The sequence below is a fragment of the Marmota monax genome, unplaced genomic scaffold (assembly GCF_021218885.2).
Source record: "Marmota monax isolate L192 unplaced genomic scaffold, Marmota_monax_Labrador192_F-V1.1 WCK01_AAM20220418_F8-fsc00034, whole genome shotgun sequence".
Classification (NCBI taxonomy): Eukaryota; Metazoa; Chordata; class Mammalia; order Rodentia; family Sciuridae; genus Marmota; species Marmota monax.
In genome coordinates this window covers 8,472,098-8,487,787 of record NW_026693934.1, presented here as the reverse complement: position 1 = coordinate 8,487,787, position 15,690 = coordinate 8,472,098, and positions in this window count along the sequence as shown.

The following is a 15,690-nucleotide window of genomic DNA, read 5'->3' as shown; positions in this document are numbered from 1 at the left end:
TAATTGAATTTAAATCTACATATAATTATTTTGAGTATGAAATGCAATGTAAATTAAATAAAGTGTGTGTAACAGGAAAAAAAACCCAGTTCTTTCTGAGTGGCAATAAAGATTTTTTAAGTCAGGCTTGCTGGTGTATACATAGTCCCTGCTGTCCTCAAGATTAAAGAAGTGTGATCACTTGAAACCAGATTTTTGAGATCAGTCTGCACAACATAGCAAGAACACTTCTTCAAAATATTTATTTATTTATAACTGGGTGCAGTGGTACATGACTGTAATTCCAGCGGGTTAGGAGGATGAGGCAGGGAGATCATGAGTTCAAAGCCAACCTCAGAAACGTAGGGAGACCCTGCCTCAAAATAACATAGAAAAAATGGGTTGGGGGGCTGGGATTGTGGCTCAGTGGTAGAGCAGTCGACTGGCACAGGCGGGACCCAGGTTCGATCCTCATCACCACATAAAAATAAAGGCATTGTGTTGTGTCCATCTATACCTAATAAATAAATAAATATTTAAAAAATGGGCTGGCACCATTTGACCCAGCTATTCCCCTTCTCGGTCTATTCCCTAAAGACCTAAAAAGAGCATGCTACAGGGACACTGCTACATGGATATTCATAGCAGCACAATTCACAATAGCAAGACTGTGGAACCAACCTAGATGCCCTTCAATAGACGAATGGATAAAAAAAAATGTGGCATTTATACACAATGGAGTATTACTCTGCATTAAAAAATGACAAAATCATAGAATTTGCAGGGAAATGGATGGCATTAGAGCAGATTATACTAAGTGAAGCTAGCCAATCCCTAAAAAACAAATGCCAAATGTCTTCTTTGATATAAGGAGAGTAACTAAGAACAGAGTAGGGACGAAGAGCAGGAGAAGAAGATTAACATTAAACAGGGATGAGAGGTGGGAGGGAAAGGAATAGAGAAGGGAAATTGCATGGAAATGGAAGGAGACCCTCAGGGTTATACAAAAGTACATACAAGAGGTAGTGAGGGGAAAGGGAAAAATAATACAAGGGGGAGAAATGAATGACAGTAGAGGGGGTAGAGAGAGAAGAGGGGAGGGGAGGGGAGGGGAGGGGGGATAGTAGAGGATAGGAAAGGCAGCAGAATACAACAGACACTAGTATGGCAATATGTAAATCAATGGATGTGTAAATGATGTGATTCTGCAATCTGTATATGGGGTAAAAATGGGAGTTCATAACCCACTTGAATCAAAGTGTGAAATATGATATATCAAGAAATTTGTAATGTTTTGAACAACCAACAATAAAAAATTTAAAAAAAATGGGCTGGGCATGTGGCTCAGTGGTTATGCGTCCCTGGGTTCAATACATGGTACCAAAACCTTTTTTTTCTTTTCTTTTTTTTTATTAGTTGCTCAAGACAATACAATGATCTTGACATATCATACATTTGACTCAAATGGGGTATGAATTCTCATTTTTCCACGTGTACAGATTGCAGGATCACATTGGTTACACAGCCACGTAAATACATACAGCAATACTAGTGTCTGTTGTATTCTGCTGCCCTTCCTATTCCCCCCTCCCCTCCCCTCCCCTCCCATCACCTCTCTCTACCCAATCTACTGTGACACATAAATTTCTCTTTTTTTTCTTCCCCCTCATCCCATCATATGTGTAATTTTGTATAACGATGAGGGTCTCCTTTCATCTTCTGTGCAATTCCCCATCTCCCTCCCATTCCCTCCCACCTCTCTTCCCTGTTTCATGGTAATCTTCTTCTCATGCTCTTCCTCCCTACTCTGTTTTGAGTCACCCTCCTTATATCAAAGAAGACATTTGGCATTTGTTTTTTAGGGATTGGCTAACTTCACTTAGCATAATCTGCTCTAAGCCATCCATTTCCCTGCAAATGCCATGATTTTGTTATTTTTTAGTGCTGAGTAATATTCCATTGTGTATAAATGCCACTTTTTTTTATCCATTCATCTATTGAAGGGCATCTAGGTTGGTTCCACAGTCTAGCTATTGTGAATTGTGCTGCTATCAACATTGATGTAGCTGTGTCCCTGTAGTATGCTCTTTTTAGGTCTTTTGGGTATAGTCCAAGAAGGGGAATAGCTGGGTCAAATGGTGGTTCCATTCCCAGCTTTCCAAGGAATCTCCATACTGCTTTCCAAATTGGCTGCACCAATTTGTAGTCCCACCAGCAATGTGTAAGTGTACCTTTTTCCCCACTTCCTCGCCAGCACTTGTTGTTGTTTGACTTCATAATGGCTGCCATTCTTACTGGAGTGAGATGGTATCTTCGAGTGGTTTTAATTTGCATTTCTCTGACTGCTAGAGATGGTAAGCATTTTTTTGTGTAATTGCTGATTGATTGTATATCCTCCTCTGAGAAGTGTCTGTTCAGATCCTTGGCCCATTTGTTGATTGGGTTATTTTTTAATTTTTTGTTTAATTTTTTGAGTTCTTTGTATACTCTGGAGATTAGAGCTCTATCTGAAGTGTGAGGGGTAAAAATTTGTTCCCAGGATGTAGGCTCCTTATTTACCTCACTTATTAGTTCTCTTGCTGAGAAAAAACTTTTTAGGTTGAGTATGTCCTATTATTTGATTCTTGATTTTAACTCTTGTGCTATAGGTGTCCTATTAAGGAATTTGGAGCCCGATCCCACGAGATGGAGATTAGAGCCAACTTTTTCTTCTATTAGACGCAGAGTCTCTGGTTTGATTCCTAGCTCCTTGATCCATTTTGAGTTAACTTTGTGCATGGTGAGAGAAAGGGATTCAATTTCATTTTGTTGCATATGGATTTCCAGTTCTCCCAGCACCATTTGTTGAAGATGCTATCCTTTCTCCATTGCATGCTTTTAGCACCTTTGTCTAATATAAGGTAGTTGTAATTTTGTGGATTGGTCTCTGTGTCCTCTATTCTGTACCATTGGTCTACCCACCTGTTTTGGTACCAGTACCATGCTGTTTTTGTTACTATTGCTCTGTAATATAGTTTAAAATCTGGTATCACTATATCACCTGTTTCACTCTTCCTGCTTAGAATTTCTTTAGCTATTCTGGGTCTTTTATTTTTCCATATGAATTTCATGATTTCTTTTTCTATTTCTGTGAGGAATACCGTTGGGATTTTGATTGGTATTGCATTAAACCTATAGAGTACTTTTGGTAATATGGCCATTTTAATGATATTAATTCTGCCTATCCATGAACAAGGTATATCTTTCCATCTTCTAAGGTCTTCTTCTATTTCTCTCTTTAGGGTTCTGTAGTTTTCATTGTATAGGTCTTTCACTTCTTTTGTTAGATTGATTCCCAAGTATTTTATTTTATTTATTTATTTATTTATTTTTAGGATATTGTGAATGGGGTGGTTGTCCTCATTTCCATTTCAGAGGATTTGTCACTGATATATAGGAATGCCTTTAATTTATGCATGTTAATTTTATGTCCTGCCACTTTGCTGAATTCATTTACTAGATCTAGAAGTTTCTTGGTAGAACCTTTTGGGTCTTCTAGGTATAGGATCATGTCACCTGCAAATAGTGCTAATTTAAGTTCTTCTTTTCCTATCTTTATGCCTTTAATTTCTTTTGACTCTCTAATTGCTGTGGCCAGTGTTATGAGAACTATGTTGAAAAGAAGTGGTGAGAGAGGGCATCCCTGTATTGTTCCAGATTTTAGAGAGAATGCCTTCAATTTTTCTGCGTTTAGAATGATGCTAGCCTGAGGCTTAGCATAAATAGCTTTTACTTGAGGTAAGTTACTGTTATCCCTAGTTTTTCTAGTGTTTTTGAACATAAAGGGATGCTGTTACTTTGTCGAATGCTTTTTCTATGTCTATCAAGATGATCATATGGTTCTTATCTTTTAGATTGAAGATAAGATGCTTTTTATATATCTATCAAGATTCTATTGATGTGGTGAATTACATTTATCGATTTCAATATATTGAACCAGCCTTGCATCCCAGGGATGAATCCTACTTGATCATGGTGCATGATCTTTTTGATATGTTTTTGTATCCAATTTGCCAGAATTTTATTGAGGATTTTTGCATCTATGTTCATTTTAGTTATTGGTCTGTAGTTTTTTTCTTTGAAGTGTCTTTGTCTGGTTTAGGAATCAGGGTGATGTTGGCCTCATAGAATGAATTTGGAAGAGCTCCCTCTTTTTCTATTTCCTGAAATAGCTTGAAAAGTATTGGTATTAGTTCTTCTTTAAAGGTTTTGTAGAACTCTGCTGTATACCCATCCGGTCCTGAGCTTTTCTTGGTTGGTAGTCTTTTGATGGCTTCTTCTATTTCTTCCATTGATATTGGTCTGTTTAAGTTGTGTGTATCCTCCTGACTCAATCTGGGCAAATCATATGACTTAAGAAATTTATCGATATATTCCAATAAAATAGAAGATAGTGAAGACAAGGTTTCAAGATAATTTCTAATTATCCTCTGTATTTCTGTAGTGTCTGCTGTGATATTGCCTTTTTCATCCCATATGCTAGTAATTTGAGTTCTCTCTCTTCTTCTCTTCATTAGCATGGCTCAGGATCTGTCAATCTTATTTATTTTTTCAAAGAACCAACTTTTAGTTTTGTCAATTTTTTCAATTGTTTCTTTTGTTTCAATTTCATTGATTTCAGCTCTGATTTTAATTATTTCTTGCCTTCTACTACATTTGCTGTTGTTTTGCTCTTCTTTTTCTAGGGTTTTGAGATGAAGTGTGAGATCATTTTTTTGTTGGTTTTTTCTTTTTTTGAGAAATGAACTCCAAGCAATGAATTTTCCTCTTAGAACTGCTTTCATTGTGTCCCATAGATTCCAATATGTTGTGTCTGTGTTTTCATTTATCTCTAAGAATATTTTGATTTCCTCCTTTATGTCTTCTGTAACCCATTAATCATTCAGTAACATATTGTTCATTCTCCACGTGATGTAGGATTTTTCCTTCCTTCTTTTATCGTTGATTTACAGTTTCATTCTATTATGATCTGATAAGATGCATGGTATTATCTCCACTCCTTTATAATTTCTAAGAATTGCCCTATGGCATAATATATGGTCTATTTTTGAGAAGGATCCATGTGCTGCTGAGAAAAAAGTATATCTGCTTGATAAAGGTTGATATATTCTATATATGTCGATCAAGTCTAGGTTATTAATTGTTATTGAGTTCTATAGTTTCTTTATTCAACTTTTGTTTGGAAGATCTGTCCAATAGTGAGAGAGGTGTGTTGAAGTCACCCATAATTATTGTGTTGTGGTCTATTTGACTCTTGAACTTGAGGAGAGTTTGTTTTATGAATGTAGCAGCACCATTGTTTGGTGCATAAATATTGATAATTGTTATGTCTTGTTGATGAATGGTTCCCTTTAATAGTATATAGTGTCCTTCTTTATCTCTTTTGATTAACTTAGGCTTGAAGTTGATTTTATTTGATATGAGGATGGCCACCCCTGCTTGCTTCTGAGGACCATGTGAGTGGTATGATTTTTCCCAACCTTTCACCTTTAGCCTGTGTATGTCTTTTCCTATCAGATGAGTCTTCTGAAGTCAGCATATTGTTGGATCTGTTTTTTAAATCCAGGTTACCAGCCTATGTCGCTTTATTGGTGAGTTTAAGCCATTAACATTTAGGGTTACTATTGATATATGGTTTGTACATTCGGTCATGTTTGTTTATTTATTTATTTTTAATTTGGTTTGTTTTTCCCTCTTTGATTAGTTCCCCCCCCCCTTTACTGAGGTACTTCCCACTGTTGGTTTTGGTTGTTGTTTTTTATTTCCTCTTCGTGTATTGTTTTGCCCAAAATGCTTTGCAGTGGTGGTTTTCTGGCTGCAAATTCTTTTAACTTTTGTTTATCGTGAAAGATTTTTATTTTATTGTCAAACCTGAAGCTTAATTTTGCTGGATACAATATTCTTGGTTGGCACCCATTATCTTTCAGCATTTGAAATACGTTGTTCTAGGATCTTCTCACTTTCAGCGTCTGTGATGAAAAATCAGCCGTTAACCTAATTGGTTTACCCGTGAATGTAATCTGCCTCCTTTCTCTTGTAGCTTTTAATATTCTCTCCTTGTTCTGTATGTTGGATATCTTCATAATAATGTGTCTTGGAGTTGGTCAATTGTGGTTTTGATGTTCGGCATCCTGTAGGCTTCTAGGATTTGAACATGTGTTTCATTTTTCATGTCTGGAAAGTTTTCTAAAATTATTTCATTCAACAGATTGCTCATTCATTTGGTTTGGACCTCTATCCCAATGACTCTTAAGTTTGTTTTTGTTTTTTTTATGATATCCCATATCTCTTGGATGTTTTGCTCATGTTTCTTACCAGCCTTTCTGAGTTGACTAGACTCTTTTAGAGATGATATATTTTGTCTTCATTGTCTGATGTTATGATTTCTACTTGATCTACTCTACTGGTAATACTCTCATTTGAGTTTTTAATTTTGTTTATAGTTTCCTTCATTTCTAGGATTATTGTTTGATTTTTTTTTATAACCTCTATCTCCCGGGAGAGTTGTTCTTTTGCTTCTTGAATTTGTTTATGTAATTCGTTGTCGAAGTGATCTTTCATTGTTTGCATTTGCTGTCTAATGACCTAAGATTCCATTCTATCTGAGTCAGGTATGCTTTGAGTTCTTTATCTGACCATTTTTCTGATGCCTCTAGGTTCTTTTGTAAATTTAAGCTGTCCTGGATTGTTTGTAATCCTTATTTTCCTTGTTTTTTCATGATGCTCACATTACTTTCCAGCTCTGTTTGACTGCTGTGTTACTATTTACCCCTATAATTTTGTTTTGGTTTTGTATATCTCCGGGATCTCTCCTTTGTGATGGGAGACTATGTCTAGAGATGTTGGGTTTTATTGTACTTTAAAGCAAATTTATTTGTTTCATAAAAGGCATACGGATTCTGATGGCATATAGCGATCTGCGGTTTCATCTTAGGACTTGGTTTAGGTCGGGTGATGTGATGGTATGGGGGTTAGTATATCTTAGCTTCCTTGGAAGATTGATCTACTGAAGGGGGATATTAACAGGAGAATGGCCCAGAGTATTTGGGGGTAGCTAGGGAATTGGGAGCACTATAGACAGCCTCAGAACATTCACCTATATGCATTTAGTAAATTACACATAATAGAAGTTGTAATGCTTGGGAGGAAAGGTAGGGGAAGGGGAAGGAATAAGTCACTAAAGAGAAAGAGAGAGAGAGAAATAGATAGAATAAAAAAGGGAAAAATAAAAATTGAAAAGAAAAGAAAAAAGATAAATGCAGCCTTAGAGTTCTATTATCTTCTCTTCCAGTAGGTGGAGCTGTGCCTTCTGGGCCAAGCTTCTGCCCTCAATACATAGGAAAAAATCCCTGTGAGGTGGCTCCTCTTCCCCAACTGGGTGGCTCTCCAATCCTGGTCGCCCAGGGCCATTCCTGGTCTCCAGCCCCCCCCCCCTTCTCCTGGCAGCCAGGCCCCACTCACCAGGGCCATTCTCCACAGATCTAGCTACACTCTGGGCCTGCATCCCCCTGGGTGCCCTATTCTCTAGAAAGACTGGGAACTCTGTTTGCCATTCACCCAGACCCCAAGGTTGTGGAGTGTGGGCTGGGGGCCGTCAGCTTATTTTGCCTGATTCCCTCCAGTAGCCCCCCCACCCTCCCCCCACTCTCCCCCCCACCCTCACCCCCACTCTCCCCCCACCCACCCCACCCTCCCCCCTCCCCCTCCCCCCACCCTCCCCCACTCACCCCCCCACCCCCCACTCTCCCCCCACCCTCCCCCCCACCCTCCCCCCTCCCCTCCCTCCCCCCACTCACCCCCCACCCTCCCCCCACTCTCCCCCACCCTCACCCCCACTCTCACCCTCCCACCCCCCCACCCTGCACCCCCCACCCTCCCCCCTCCCACCCCCCCACCCTCCCCCCCACCCCCCACCCTCCCAAGGTGGTTTGATTTGCATTTCTCTGATTGCTGTGGATGTTGAACATTTAAAAGATATATTTGTTGGCCATTTATATTTCTTCTTTTGAGAAGTGTGTGTTTAGTTCTTTTGCCTATTTATTGATTGGGTTATTTGATTTTAATGTTCTTTATATATGCTGGATATTAAACCTCTGTCAGAGAAAAGCTGGCAAAGATCTTCCTATTCTGTAGGCTCTCTCTTCATGCCCCCATTTGCTTTGTTGTGCAGAAGCTTTTTAAATTGATGCTGTCCAATGTATTGATTCTTGGTTTTATTTTGTGCTTTTGGAGTCTTGTTAATGAAGTCAGTGCTTGCACTAATACATTGGAGTGTTGACCCTATATTTTCTTCTAGCTTTTGCAAAGTTTCTGGTATAATTCCTAGGTTTTTGATGGACTTTGAATTGCTTTTGTGCAGGGTGAGAGAGAGGTATCTAGTATCCCTCTTCTACATATGGATGCATTTCTTTCCAAGTATCTTTTGTTAGAAGGCTATCTTTTCTCCAATGTATGTTTTTGGCATCTTCAACTAAAACCAGATAACTGTGTTTATATGGATTTATCTCCTATTCCTTTTCCTATACCACTGGTCTTCATGTCCATTTTGATAACAATATAACTCAATAATGTGTTGTTATTAATAATTTCTGAAATTACTGCTTTTTTCACCATCATCTGTGAATAGCCTATTCCTTACATCTGAAATGGCTTCATTCAATATTTTTTCTCTTCTCTCTTATTCCTTCAAGTTGTGCAATTCTTTATATTTACTGTGATATTCAGTTTGTTCATATTTTCTTATTTGTTGTTTTTAGTTATCCATGAAAGTAGGATGTATTTTGATGTATTATACATTCATGGAGTGCAACCCATTTCAATTTGAATCCTATTCTTGTGGTTATACATGATGTGGAGTTACACTGGTCAGGATGTACAAAGAAGTAAAAAACTTTACCACCCCCCAAACAAATAACCCAATCAGTAAATGGGTAAAGGAACTCTCTCTCTCTTTTTTTTAAGACATAGGCTGATATGTGAAATCTTCCTTGATTATGGCCATGTTTTCTAAGATAGTCAAGTGTTTCTTACCTTGGTACTTTGTCACCATTTCTACTAAATTATTACCTATCAACTGGAAATTATTTTTTACCTCTCTCTCCTTCTTCTTCATTGGAGGATCAATCTTTCAAATCATTGTAGTATAATGACTTTATTTTTCCTACAATAAGTTCTTGCTAAGAGTTAAACACTGGAGTTTAAAGAGCAGAAATAAAAGGTGGCAAAGGTAGTTTTCCAAGATGCTTTTTCTGTTCAGAGAGTTAGTGAAAGTAGGCAGGAAAGGGTGAGAAAATAAAGGGCAGTAGCAAAAGAGAAATAGAAGTCTTAAATGGGTATGTATTTGTCTCAAAATTAAGGGATGGATGTGGAGAGTATCATCAGCAAGTTAGTATCAAAGGTGTGGACAGAGAAAAGGGCTAAAGATTGAAAGTTGAACATATGTCAGACTATGAAAGCCTTTTTTTGTAACCTTAAGATCATTGGGTGTTGATGTTTAAAAAATTATTCATGGTTATATTTCATTGGAGAGAAATCACTCAAACCTCTGACAAGTATATGACTGAATGGAGGCAGAACAAAACAGAGGTTAACAGTGCAAAATGAAGATGGTACAGGTCTGCATTGTGGGAACAATTCCAGAATTATTAGAATATAAAATTATCAGTGCTTAATGGAGAAAGGATTGCTGTTAAATTAATTATACAAAAATGAATTAATAATTACAAATCCAAATCTCTGGAGAAACAGTCTATTTCTTCACCAAACAAAAAATAGGTGTGAAGTAAAATTAAGGAACTGTTTATGTTGCTTCCATTTACTGTGTAGTTCTTCTGTTTTACATTTTTTTAGATTAAAACTCACTTAGGTATTTTGTCTTAAATGTCCTTCTTCTCCAATCTACCATATCATGAAGAAATTATGCAGACCTGGAGAGGAGATAAGTAGAGATGAGATAAATAGAGATTCTGCTTAGGAAACACAAGTACCTGGGATGAATCTCCAGTATCAATACATATCTCTCTATATATGTATATATATATATATATATATATATATATATATATATATATATATATATATATGTGTGTGTGTGTGTATATATGCATATATATGTACTCATAGATATATGTATTTATAACTATCTAATGAAAGCAAACATGTTCACTTTTTAAGTTAGTAACTTTGGATTTCAACATTTTAGTCACTACTCTAAGACATAATTGAAAATCTTCTATAAAATACTATGTTAATTCTATGGAATAGGGACTAAAAGAAAATACATGTTATACAATATTATAGCATTATTGATTGCCTAAGACATGATCATATGACTGACTTACAGCACTGAATTAAGTGGGACATAAAATGGAACACATATGAGATGCAGTTAATTAATAAACTGGGTGCCCTAGTAGAATTAAATTGATTTTCTAATTTTATTTTTAAGTGGCAGGGTCTCACTGCATTGCTCAGGTTGGTCTTGAATTACTGGGCCCAAGTGTTCCTCCTGCCTCAACATCTGAAGTAGCTAGAAATATAGGAATGTGCCACCAGTATCATCTAGATTTTCATATATCAATTTCAATGACATAATACTCCTTAATACCAATAAACCTTTTGAAATATTTATCATTCCTTTAAAGAATGTGATAGAGTATGTGGACACATCTAATGAACTACCATATATAAAATTCTCAATGATTCCCAGGTAGTAAAGGGAAAGTCAACTCCATATCAATTATAAGAGATAACTTAGTATTTGTGTTTGGAAGATGCTTTTGGTAGTTACACTCATAGAGTTATAAATAATTCATTTGAATTCAGAACTGTATACTAAATTGAACTGGTCTAATTCCTGAATCTATTTTGTAGAAGATTTTCAATTATGAATAGTGAGCAGAAGGTGGAAATCCAAAGTTGTTAACTCATACAAGTGACATGTTTGCTCTTATTTCTTTATACATATAGATATACAATTACATATATTAATGAATATATATATCCATATATCTATGTATGTATTCATATATATGTATTCATCTACATATATTGATACTGGAGCTTCATCACAGGAACTTGTATCTCCTATGCATTTCAATTCTAGTCTTGTGCAGGGTAAAAAACAGGGTTCTAATTTCATTTTTCTACATGTATCTATCCAGTTTTCCTAGCACCATTTATTAAAAGGGTGCCTAGTCTCCAAGAAATATTTTTGGCAACTTTGTCAAGTATCAGATAACTACTGGTTTGTGGGTTTGTCTCTGGGTCTTCTATTCATTCCTTTGGTCTTCATGTCTACTTTTGTGCCAATATTATGTTATGTATAAATAATGCTCTAATATAAAAAAGAAAGACTCATCATAAAGGTTTAGGCTAACATTTAGGCTCCATATAAAATACTTAGCAGGTGTGGTCAGGGTCAGAGTGCTCACTATGTATATCACTGAAGCTTGAAGGCCAAGCAGCCAAAGCAATGTGTGGGTGCTTTTGCAGTACTGCTTGAGCTTGAAGCATATGCATTTCTGAATTAAAACAGTTATATCTTTGAAGTCTAAGTGTGAAAAACCCTGAAAACTCAAACTTGGTGGTAAAGATTAATTGTTACTAGACTGAAGGATCAGTTTTAATAGCAACATCACAGAAACCAAGAATGGTTACAGTGGTCACATTTCCCCCTCCATGTGACATGAAAGTGGATAATCCTCCATGGACTTTAGACTCTCCTTCTGTTCCTGGGAAATTCAAGGAGCAGGGTACAGGAAATAGCTCCCAGAAGGAAGGAACATGATTTGCTGCCTAAAGAACATTTTAGGACCCAATGCACTAATCAGAAAAATCCAAAATGTAATCTATTTGCACCCCCTTCATAGAAGTTATACTTGTATTGAAATAAAAATTTCTGGGATTCCTAGGATAAATGTCTTAAAAGACCTAAGGCAAAGGCAGGGGTTTAGCTAACTCATAGATCACTTGACTTGCCAAAAACAAAAGTCCTGTACCCATTTTTTCTTCTAGTCTAGCCTATTGCTTGGTTTTGTCTGATGGATGGAATAACACATTGCCATTTCAGAAATACTTGAACCTCAAACTAGGAAACCTCACCTGCTGTATACGATACCATAGCTCAATTTCATTGTAACTAGCATATTTATGTAAACAAGAACAGATTATAACTAGCAAGAGCATGAACTCATGTAAGCCATCCTCAATCATCTTTAGAGAAAGCATCAATTTCTCACTCAATAAGAAGCCTGACTCTATTTTTGATTGACATCTTGCAGTGATCATGAGGGCTGTTCTAAAAAAACAGAGATATCACACATAGGCACTTTAATAAAGTAATTTAAACAGCTAATTTGATATATTTTGTCTATTTAATATCTTTCCTTTCTATGTACAATTGACCATTTACACATTATAACAGACCTAAGCATCTTGGAAGTTAAAGTGTTCATTGCTGTAAGTAAAATGGTAACCTCTTGTTCTGATGGTGTATATGAGCTAGATGTAACCAAGTTAAAGTCCTCTGATGGACAATACTATGCTGATGTCATTTATCCGGAATGAGTAATTTTTTTTAAGTCTCCAGTTCCTCTCTAGTCTGAAATAATATGTTTTAACTCATAGTCATCTAATGGGCAAATAAGTAGAAACTATTTGCAGGCTTAAAATAATAAGATTGGGGGTGCTGGGGTTGTGGCTCAGTGGTAGAGTGCTCACATAGCATGTGTGAGGCCCTGCATTTGATCCTCAGTACCACATAAAAAATAAATAAATAAAATAAAGGTATTGTTTCCAACTACAACTAAAAAATCAAATGTTAAAAAATACGATCAATAAAAATAATAGTCACAGTGTTTTCAGTTAATGATGCAAAAAGAATGTGCTAGGCACTGAATTAAATGCCATATACATTATATTACAAATGATGAACCCAGCCTAATTCCATCTTAAGATTGGGAGCCATCTCATTACAAAGTCATAAAAAGTTAATTTCTGTTTTACTATAAATTACTGAGATTTCTAAACTTGTTTGGAATTCCTGCCTATGCTCTGAACTTATCCATGCCTGGCTCTCCTTGACCAGATAACCACCTTTTCTAAAACCTTAGTGGCACCTCATAAATCCTGGCTCCCCGACCAGAGAACAACCCTCCCTTAAACCTCAGCAGTGCCTCATAAATTTTGATGTGGGGATCTGAATTTACTCCCTACCTGAAATATCATGCCATATAGATCATTATCTACTATCTGCCTTTGTATTATGCTTGTCAAAATCCTGTTATCTGTAAGTTCTCAAGACACCACCCCTTTGCAACTTTTTGTGCAATAAAATCTTCTTCCTGAAAAGCTGATATGCTGATTTCTAGCCCAGGTTTGGGAGAGGCAGTTGCTGGTAACCAGCTTTCTTTGTACACACAATACAAGCTTGCTTTAATTTGATTTAAAATTGGAGTTGATAGTCTTTTCTTTGTGTGATAGTTCAACACAAACACCCATAAAGAATATATCATCTTCCTTTTCATATCAGGAAACGTATTTGGTTATAAGTGATATTTCCAATGTCACAACCTAGCAAGTGTGAAAGCTAGGAATTAAATCCTGTCCCTTTTGAATTTAAAGCTTATCATTTTTCTCTTTGTAACCCACTTATGATTAATTTTCATTAAACAAAATTCTTTCCAATTAAAGCCATTACTGCCCATACTAATTAAGAAAGCATCAAAATGCACTAGATAAGGGAATGGAACCAAACAGCACTATGTAAAAGCAATTTATAGTCACTTATGGATAATATGACATCAATATTCATCAGAGAAAGCAATTCAAAGCAAGTCATCCAATATAAAATAACTTTTGATTCCTATTTATGTTTTTTTAAATTTTTAAAATACATGACAATAGTGGAATGCATTACACTCATTATTACCTATATAAGCACAGTTTTTCATAACGCTGTATATAAAGTGTGTTCACATCAAGTTATGCCATTATACATGTACTCTTTTTTTGCATTACAATTCTCAATCCACATATATACCACAATTTTTCATCTGTTTGTATATAAGGTATGTTGACACCAAATTTAAATCTTCACACATGTATTTTATATAATGATGATCATCACATTCCACCATCCTTGCTATTCCCCTTCCCCCTCCCTTTCCCTCCCACTCCTCTTCCCTATCTAGAAATGATCTTCCTCCCATGCTCTCCCTCCCTATCCCACTTTAAGTCACCCCCCCCCTTATATCAGAGAGAACATTTTTTTTTTGCGGGGGAGGATTGGCTAACTTAACTTAGCATAATCTTCTCTAATGCCACCCATTTACCTGCAAATGCCATGACCTTATTTTTTTTATTGCTGAGTAATATTCCATTGTGTATAAATGCCACATTTTTTATCCTCATCCACTGAAGGACATCTAGGTTGGCTCCACAGTTTAGCTATTGTGAATTGTGCTGCTATAAACATTGATGTGGCTGTGTCCTTGTAGTATGCTATTTTTAGGTCCTTTGTGTATAGTCTGAGAAGAGGAATAGCTGGGTCAAATGGTTGTTCCATTCCCAGATTTCCAAGGAATCTCCATACTGTTCTCCAAATTGGCTGCACCAATTACCTATTTATGTTTAGCACTTTAAAAGGAAGATTATGTAAGATCAAGTTGTAAAATGACCAGAAAAGGAAAAGCCTAGCAAGAAACTTTTAGACAATAAATTTTTGTCTCCAGCTAAACATTACATTACATGAGTCTAGACTTCTACTCTCACCAGGCTATAGATTCCCTACTGAATATGTCACAGAGACATTCAGGTCTACGACAAACAATCTAATGTTTAAGCTATAGAAGTTCAAAAGAAAGAGGATCAACAGGTGGGCCTAAAAATTACTCAAAGTACAGCTGAAAACTTCCAAAATTTTGTAAAAGTCAAATCTGTGGACTTGAAAAGTTGATAAGACCCTGAACAAGAAATACCAAAAAACGCATATCGAGGCATAATATGATTAAACTTTTGAAAAGTAATAAAAATGACTATAAAACTGTTAAGTTCAATACTGAATCAAAAAGTTGCTAAGCTATATTTTATATGAAACAAATAATAAAACATTTTAACTAATCACTGGTGCCCCTTGTGGACACCAGTCATCTCCCAAACTCACTCAAACAGTTGCTGATTCCAAGCAACTTTGGTTCTATCATAGCATTTACCTTGGTGTTCTGGAGATACAAGATTTCTCCTCATCTAAACCAAGGGATTCTTGAGGGCAAAATTATACTTGTTACCTCAATAACCACCAAACTATATAAGATCTATAACTAATATAAGATCATATGGCCCACAGAATCAGATTACAAATAAGAAACACCAGTCAATATTATAAGGGGATATGAATATTACTTCATACTGTTTGTTCTTTTTTTTTTTTTTTAGTTGTAGTTGGACACAATACCTTTATTTTTACGTGGTGCTGAGGATCAAACCCAGCACCTTGCATGTGCTAGGTGAGCACTCTACTGCTGAGCCACAACTTCAGCTCCAATACTGTTTGTTCTTGTGTTGCCCAAATTATTGCTTTTCTACGGAAGTGATGGTTTATTTGCTATTTTTCATTAAATTCCAATAATTATAAGTTAATTTTCTTTTTCCTATTAATTTAATATTTAACTT